The 8,509-nt window shown below is 37.1% G+C and overlaps 1 non-coding gene across 1 annotated transcript; it reads right to left on the bottom strand.

Moving 5' to 3' along the window:
- Nucleotides 1-2,038: 2,038 nt before the first annotated feature.
- LOC127742190 (small nucleolar RNA R71) lies at nucleotides 2,039-2,146 on the bottom strand. The gene has a single exon (XR_008003377.1). It is a non-coding gene; the product is annotated as a small nucleolar RNA R71 (small nucleolar RNA).
- Nucleotides 2,147-8,509: the final 6,363 nt, after the last annotated feature.

The raw sequence follows: 8,509 nt of genomic DNA, 5'->3' as shown, positions 1-8,509 counted from the left end.
TAAAAAAATCCAAAAAAAAATTATAAAATCAAAAAATCAAAAAAAATATTTGGTGTTTCTTGTTTGAGTCTAGAGTCAATTTTTAAGTTTGGTGTCAATTGCATGTTTTAATTTTTCTAAAAATTTTCAAAAACTCATGCATGGTGTTCTTCATGATCTTCAAGTTGTTCTTGGTAAGTCATCTTGTTTGATCTTGATATTTTCTTGTTTCGTGTCTTTTGTTGTTTTTCATATGCATTTTTGCATTCATAGTGTCTAAACATGAAAAATCTCTAAGTTTGGTGTCTTACATATTTTTCTTTTCTTGAAAATTTTTCAAAAAAATAAGTTCTTGGTGTTCATCATGTTCTTCAAGGTGTTCTTGGTGTTCATCTTGACATTCAAAGTGTTCTTGCATGCATTATGTGTTTTGATCTTAAATTTTCATGTCTTATGTCAATCTTGCTGTTTACTGAAAAAAAAAAAGAGAAAAACACAAAAATTATATCTTTTCTTTTTCTCTCTCCTCATTAAAAAATTCAAAAAAAAATCAAAAAAACATCTTTTTCTTATTTCACACATAAATTTTGAAATCTTTGGGTTGACTTAGTCAAAATTTTTTAAAATAAGTTGTTTCTTGTTAGTCAAGTCAAGATTTCAATTTTAAAAATCTTATCTTTTCAAAACTTTTTCAAAAATCAAATCTTTTTCATTTTTCTTTTATATTTTCGAAATTTTTTTAATTCATTTTCAAAATCTTTTTCTTATTTTTACTTCAAATTTTTTGAAAGTAATACTAACAATTAATGTTTTGATTCAAAAATTTTAAGTTTGTTACTTTCTTGTTAAGAAAGATTCAAACTTTAAATTTTAAAATCATATCTTTTGATTTCTTGTTAGTCAAGTCATTAATTCTGATTTTAAAAATTAAATCTTTTTCAAAATAAATTTCAATCATATATTTTCAATCATATCTTTTCAAACATATCTTTTTCAAATCATATCTTTTTCAAAATCAATTTCAAAATATCTTTTCTAACTTCTTATCTTTTCAAAATTGATTTTCAAATCTTTTTCAACTAACTAATTGACTTTTTGTTTGTTTTACTATTTCTTATCTTTTTCAAAACCACCTAACTACTCTTGTCTCTGAAATGTTCGAAAACTCCTCAGCCTTTTTCAAAATTCTCTTAATTAACTAATTGTTTCGAATTTTAATTTTAATTTTATTTCTTCTCTGAATTTTCGAACTCAAACAAAATTTTAAAATAAAAACAAAAATATTTTCCTTTTCCTTTTAATTATTTTCAAAAACTCTCTCTCTCATCTCTTTCTAGTTATTTATTTAATCACTAACACTCTTCTCTTCTTCTTATAATTCGAACACTCTCTCTCTCTCTCTGAGTTCGAATTTTTCTCTTTCTTTCCTCATTCTATTTCTTCTTCTCTTCTACTCACATAAAGCAATCTCAATACTGTGACATAGAGGATTCCATACTTTCTTTGTTTTCTTCTCTCTCATATGAGCAGAAACAAGGAAAAAGGCATTCTTGTTGAAGCTGATCCTGAACCTGAAAGGATCTTGAAGAAGAAGCTAAGAGCAGCTAAAGCACAGTACTCTAAAGAGGACCTAACTGAAATTTTCGAACAGGAAAAGGATATGGCAGCCGAACCCAAAAACAACAATGCAAGGAAGATGCTTGGTGACTTCACTGCACCAAATTCCAACTTCCATGGAAGAAGCATCTCAATCCCTGCCATTGGAGCAAGCAACTTTGAGCTAAAGCCTCAATTAGTTTCTCTGATACGACAGAATTGCAAGTTTTATGGACTTCCATCAGAAGATCCTTTTCAGTTCTTAACTGAATTCTTACAGATTTGGGATACTGTTAAGACCAATGGAGTTGATTCCGAGGTCTACAAGCTTATGCTTTTCCCTTTTGCTGTAAGAGACAGAGCTAGAACATGGTTGGACTCTCAACCTAGAGATAGCCTGAACTCTTGGGATAAGCTGGTCACAGCTTTCTTAGCCAAGTTACTTCCTCCTCAAAAGCTGAGCAAGCTTAGAGTGGATGTTCAAACCTTCAGGCAGAAAGAAGGTGAATCCCTCTATGAAGCTTGGGAAAGATACAAGCAATTGACCAAAAAGTGTCCTTCTGATATACTTTCAGAATGGACCATCCTGGATATATTCTATGATGGTCTATCTGAATTGTCTAAGATGTCATTGGACCATTCTGCAGGTGGATCCATTCACCTGGATAAAACACCGGCAGAAGCTCAGGAACTCATTGAAATGGTTGTAAATAACCAGTTCATATACACCTCTGAAAGGAATCCTGTGAGTAATGGGACACCTCAGAGGAAGGGAGTTCTTGAAATTGATGCTCTAAATGCCATATTGGCTCAGAACAAAATGTTGACTCAGCAAGCCAATATGATTTCTCAGAGTCTGAATGGTTTGCAAAATGCATCCAACATTACTAAAGAAGAATCTTTTGAAAAAGAAGCTTATGATCCTGAGAACCCTGCAATGGCAGAGGTGAATTACATGGGTGAAGCGTATGGAAACAACTATAATCCATCATGGAGAAATCATCCAAATTTCTCATGGAAGGATCAACAAAAGCCTCAACAAGGCTTTAATAATGGTGGAAAAAACAGGTGTAGCAATAGCAAGCCTTTTCCATCATCCTCTCAGCAGCAGATAGAGAATTCTGAGCAGAACCCCTCTAGCTTAGCAAACATAGTCTCTGATCTATCTAAGGCCACTCTAAGTTTAATGAGTGAAACAAGGTCCTCCATTAGAAATTTGGAGGCACAAGTGGGCCAGCTGAGTTAAAGAGTCACTGAAACTCTTCCTAATACTCTCCCAAACAATACAGAAGAGAATCCAAAAAGAGAGTGCAAGGCCATAACCTTACTTGGTGTGGCCGAACCTAGAGAGGAGGAGGAAGACGTGAATCCTAGTAAGGAAGACTTCATGGGACATCCTCTGGACAAAAAGGAGTTCCCATTTGAGGAACCTACGAAATCTAAGACTCATTTAGAGACCATAGAGATTCCATTGAACCTACTTCTACCATTCAAGAGCTCTGATGAATATTCTTCCTCTGAGGAGGATGAAGATATTACTGAAGAGCAAGTTGCTAAGTACCTTGGAGTAATCATGAAGTTGAATGCCAAGTTATTTGGTAATGAGACTTGGGTGGATGAACCCCGCTTGCTCACCAATGAACTGAATGACTTGGTTAGGCAGACATTACCTCAAAAGAAACAAGATCCCGGTAAATTCTTAATTTCTTGTACCATAGGAACCATGACATTTGAGAAGGCTCTGTATGACCTGGGGTCAGGCATAAACTTAATGCCACTCTTTGTAATGGAGAAACTGGGAATCTTTGAGGTACAGGCTGCTAAATTCTCATTAGAGATGGCAGACAAATCCATGAAAAAGGCTTATGGAGAGGTAGAAGACGTGCTAGTAAAGGTCAAAGGCCTTTACATCCCTACTGATTTCATAATCCTAGACACTAGGAAGGATGAAGATGAATCTATCATCCTTGAAAGACCTTTTCTAGCCACAGCAAAAGCTGTGATTGATGTGGACAGAGGAGAGTTGATCCTTCAATTGAATGATGACTACGTTGTGTTTAAAACTCAAGGATTTTCCTCTGTAACCATGGAGGAGAAGCAAGAAAAGCTTCTCTCAACGTAGAGTCAAACAAAGCCCCCATAGTCAAACTCTAAGTTTGGTGTTAGAAGGCCACAACCAAACTCTAAGTTTGGTGTTGAACCCCCACATTCAAACTCTAAGTTTGGTGTTGGGAGGTCCCAACAATGCTCTGAACATCTATGAAGCTCTGTAAGAGCTCACTGTCAAGCTATTGACATTAAAGAAGCGCTTATTGGGAGGCAACCCAATTTTATTTATCTATGTTATTTCCTTTTTTTAGGTTGATGATCATGTGGAGTCAAAAAAACAACTGCAAAAAATTAAATAAAAATCAAAAACAGCATTAAAAATAGCACACCCTGGAGGAGAAACTTTCTGGCATTTAAACGCCAGTAAGAGTAGCAGAATGGGTGTTTAACACCCAGTCTGGCACCATTCTAGGCGTTAAATGCCAGAAAGAAGCACCAGACTGGCGTTCAACGCCAAAAAGAAGCAACAAGCTGGTGTTAAACGCCAGAAACAAGCTGCAGCTTAGCGTTTAACGCCAGGAAAGGAATAAAAGCTGGCGTTTAACACCAGAAACAAGCAGTAGTCTGGTGTTAAATGCCAGGATTGCACACTAAGGGCATTTGCACGCCTAAATGGAGCAGGGATGAGAAATCCTTGACACCTCAGGATTTGTGGACCCAACAGGATCCCCATCTACCCCCCTCTCTCCTACCCTTCCACAACACTCTTCTCCAAATACCCCTCACCAATCAACTCATCCACTCTTCCCTATCACCATTTTACCACTCATATCCATCCATTCTTCCCCAAACACCCCACCTACCTCACCTTCAAATTCAAAATTCATTTAACTCCCAAATCCACCCAAGTCCATTCGGCCACTCTCCCTCTCTCTTCCATCTCCTCCTGTTTCTTCTTCTTCCCCTTTTTTCTTTCTTCTTTTGCTCGAGGACGAGCAAACCTTTTAAGTTTGGTGTGGTAAAAGCATTGCTTTTTTGTTTTTCCATAACCATTTATGGCACCTAAGGCCGTAGAAACCTCTAGAAAGAGGAAAGGAAAGGCAAAAGCTTCCACCTCCGAGTCATGGGAGATGGAGAGATTCATCTCAAAGGTCCATCAAGACCACTTCTATGAAGTTGTGGCCAAAAAGAAAGTGATCCCTGAGGTTCCTTTCATGCTCAAGAAGAATGAGTATCCGGAGATCCGACACGAGATCCGAAGAAGAGGTTAGGAAGTTCTCACCAACCCCATTCAATAGGTCGGAATCTTAATGGTTCAAGAAGTCTATGCCAATGCATGGATCATTAGGAACCATGATCAAAGTATGAACCCGAATCCAAAGAATTGCCTTACAATGGTTCGGGGAAAATACTTAGATTTCAATCTAGAAAATGTAAGATTAGCGTTGAACTTGCCAATGATGCAAGAAAATGCACGCCCCTACACTAGAAGGGTCAACTTTGATCAAAGGTTGGACCAAGTCCTCATGGACATATGTGTGGAAGGAGCTCAATGGAAAAAAGACTCAAAAGGCAAGCCGGTTCAATTGAGAAGACCGGACCTTAAGCCTGTGGATAGAGGATGGTTGGAGTTCATCCAACGCTCTATCATTCCTACTAGCAACTGATCTGAAGTAACGATCCATAGTATCATGATTGGGGAGGAAGTGGAAGTTCATGAGATCATACCTCTAGAACTCTACAAGATGGCTGACAAGTCCTCCACTTTGGCAAGGTTAGCCTTTCCTCATCTCATTTGTCACCTATGCAATTCGGCTGGGATTGACATGGAAGGGGATATCCTCACATCCTCATTGAAAAGGACAAGCCCATCACTAAGAAAATGATGGAGCAAACAAGAGAGCCCACTCATGGACCTCAACAAGAGCATGAGGAAATTCCTCATCAATAAATTCCTGAGATACCTCAAAGGATGAATTTTTCTCCACACAACTATTGGGAGTAACTCAACACCTCTTTGGAAGGCTTGAGTTACAACATGGACCAACTAAGGGTGGAGCACTAAGAGCACTCCATCATTCTCCATGAGATTAGAGAAGATCAAAGAGCTATGAGGGAGGAGCAACAAAGGCAAGGAAGAGACATAGAGGAGCTCAGGCGTTCCATTGGATCTTCAAGAGGAAGAACTAGCCACCATCACTAAGGTGACCCGTTCTTTAATTTTCTTGTTCTTATTTTTCTGTTTTTCAAATTTGATGCTTTATGTTTGTCTATGTTTGTGTCTTCATTACATGATCATTAGTGTCTAGTGTCTATGTCTTAAAGCTATGAATAACTCCATGAATCCTCCACCTTTCTTAAATAAAAAAATGTGCCTAATTACAAAAGAACAATAAGTACTTGAATCTCAAATTTTATCTTGAAATTAGTTTAGTTATTTTGATGTGGTGGCAATACTTTTGTCTTCTGAATGAATGCTTAAACGGTGCACATTTTTTATAGTGAAGTTCATGAATGTTAAAATTGTTGGCTCTTGAAAAAATAATGAACAAAGAGAAATGTTATTGATAATTTGAAAAACCATGAAATTGATTCTTGAAGCAAGAAAAAGCAGTGAAAAAGAGAAAGAAAAATAAAAAGAAAAAGAAAAATAAAAAGAAAAAGCAAGCAAAAAAAGCCAATAGGCCTTTAAACCAAAAGGCAAGGGTAAAGAGGATCCAAGGCTTTGAGCATTAATGGATAGGAGGGCCTAAGGAAATAAAATACAGGCCTAAGCGGCTAAATCAAGCTGTCCTTAACCATGTGCTTGTGTCATGAAGGTCCAAGTGAAAAGCTTGAGACTGAGTGGTTAAAGTCGTGATCCAAAGCAAAAAGAGTGTGCTTAAGAACTCTGGACACCTCTAATTGGGGACTTTAGCAAAGCTTAGTCACAATCTGAAAAGGTTCACCCAGTTATGTGTTTGTGGCATTTATGTATCCGGTGGTAATACTGGAAAACAAAGTGCTTAGGGCCACGGCCAAGACTCATAAAGTAGCTGTGTTCAAGAATCAACATACTAAACTAGGAGAATCAATAACACTATCTAAAATTCTGAGTTCATATAGATGCCAATCATTCTGAATTTCAAAGGATAAAGTGAGATGCCAAAACTGTTCAAAAGCAAAAAGCTACTAGCTCCGCTCATCTAATTAGGGCTAAGTTTCATTGATATTGTGAGATTCATTGTATATTCTCTTCCTTTTATCCCATTTTGTTTTCAGTTGCTTGGGGACAAGCAACAATTTAAGTTTGATGTTGTGATGAGCGGAAAATTTATACGCTTTTTGGCATTGTTTTTAGGTAGTTTTTAGTAGGATCTAGCTACATTTTAGTATATTTTTATTAGTTTTTAAGCAAAATTCACATTTCTGGACTTTACTATGAGTTTGTGTGTTTTTCTATGATTTCATGTATTTTCTGGCTGAAATTGAGAGACCTGAGCAAAAATCTAATTCAGAGGCTTAAAAATGATTGCTGATGCTGTTGGATTCTAACCTCCTTGCACTCAAAATGGAATTTTTGGAGCTACAGAAACCCAAATGGCGCACTCTCAATAGCGTTGGAAAGTAGACATCCAGGACTTTCCAGCAATATATAATAATCGATACTTTTCTCAAGTTTTGAAGACGCAAATTAGCATTCAAACACCAATTTCCCGCCCTATTCTGGCGTTAAACGCCAGAAACAGGATACAAGCTAGAGTTAAACACCCAAAACAAGCTGCAAACTGGTGTTTAACTCCAAGAAAAGTCTCTACACATGAAAGCTTCAATGCTCAGCCCAAGCACACACCAAGTGGGCCCGGAAGTAGATTTCTGCATCATTTACTTGTTTCTATAACCCTAGTAACTAGTTTAGTATAAATAGAACTTTTTACTATTGTATTAGACATCTTGGATGCTGGGATATTTGATCCATTTTATGCTATCTTAGACATTGGGGGCTAGCCTTACGGCCATGCCTGGACCATCATCACTTATGTATTTTCAACGGTGGAGTCTCTACACACCATAGATTAAGGTGTGGAGCTCTGCTGTTCCTCAAGTATTAATGCAAAGTACTATTGTTCTTCTATACAATTGATGCTTATTCTTATTCTATGATATCCATTTGTACACAAGAACATGATGAATGTGATGATTATGTGACACTCATCCCCATTCTCACTTATGAACGCGTGATTGACAATCACTTCCGTTCTACATGAAAACAAGCTTGAATGTATATCTCTTGGGTTTCTAATCAACGATTCACATCAACTCTTCTCTGAAAATGGGGCATCTGAATCCGAGATTAGAATCTTTGTGGTATAGGCTAGAATCCATTGGCAGCATTCCTGAGATCCGGAAAGTCTAAAGCTTGTCTGTGGTATTCCGAGTAGGATCTGGGATGGGATGACTGTGATGAGCTTCAAACTCGCGACTGTAGGGTGTAGTGACAGAGCAAAAGGATAGTAAATCCTATTCATACACGATCGAGAACCAACAACTGATTAGCCATATGATATCTGTGCATGGTATTTTTCATCCGAGACGAAAAATCTGACAGTTGATTAGCCGTACAGAAATCGTAGAGGACCATTTTCACTGAGAGGACGGACGATAGCCATTGACAATGGTGATCCCCCAACATATAGCTTGCCATAGAAAGGAGTATGAAGGATTGGATGAAGGCAGTAGGAAAGCAGAGATTCAAAAGGAATAACGCATCTCCATACGCTTCTCTGAAATTTTCACTAATGAATTACATAAGTATCTCTATTTTTATTTTATGTTTATTTATCTTTTAATTTTCAAACTCTATAACCATTTGAATTAGCCTGACTGAGATTTACAAGATGACCAT

This window comes from Arachis duranensis, chromosome 9, assembly GCF_000817695.3.
Source record: "Arachis duranensis cultivar V14167 chromosome 9, aradu.V14167.gnm2.J7QH, whole genome shotgun sequence".
Lineage (NCBI taxonomy): Eukaryota > Viridiplantae > Streptophyta > Magnoliopsida > Fabales > Fabaceae > Arachis > Arachis duranensis.
The sequence above is the reverse complement of the archived record's forward strand: the minus strand, read 5'-3'. Positions and strand labels throughout refer to the sequence as shown.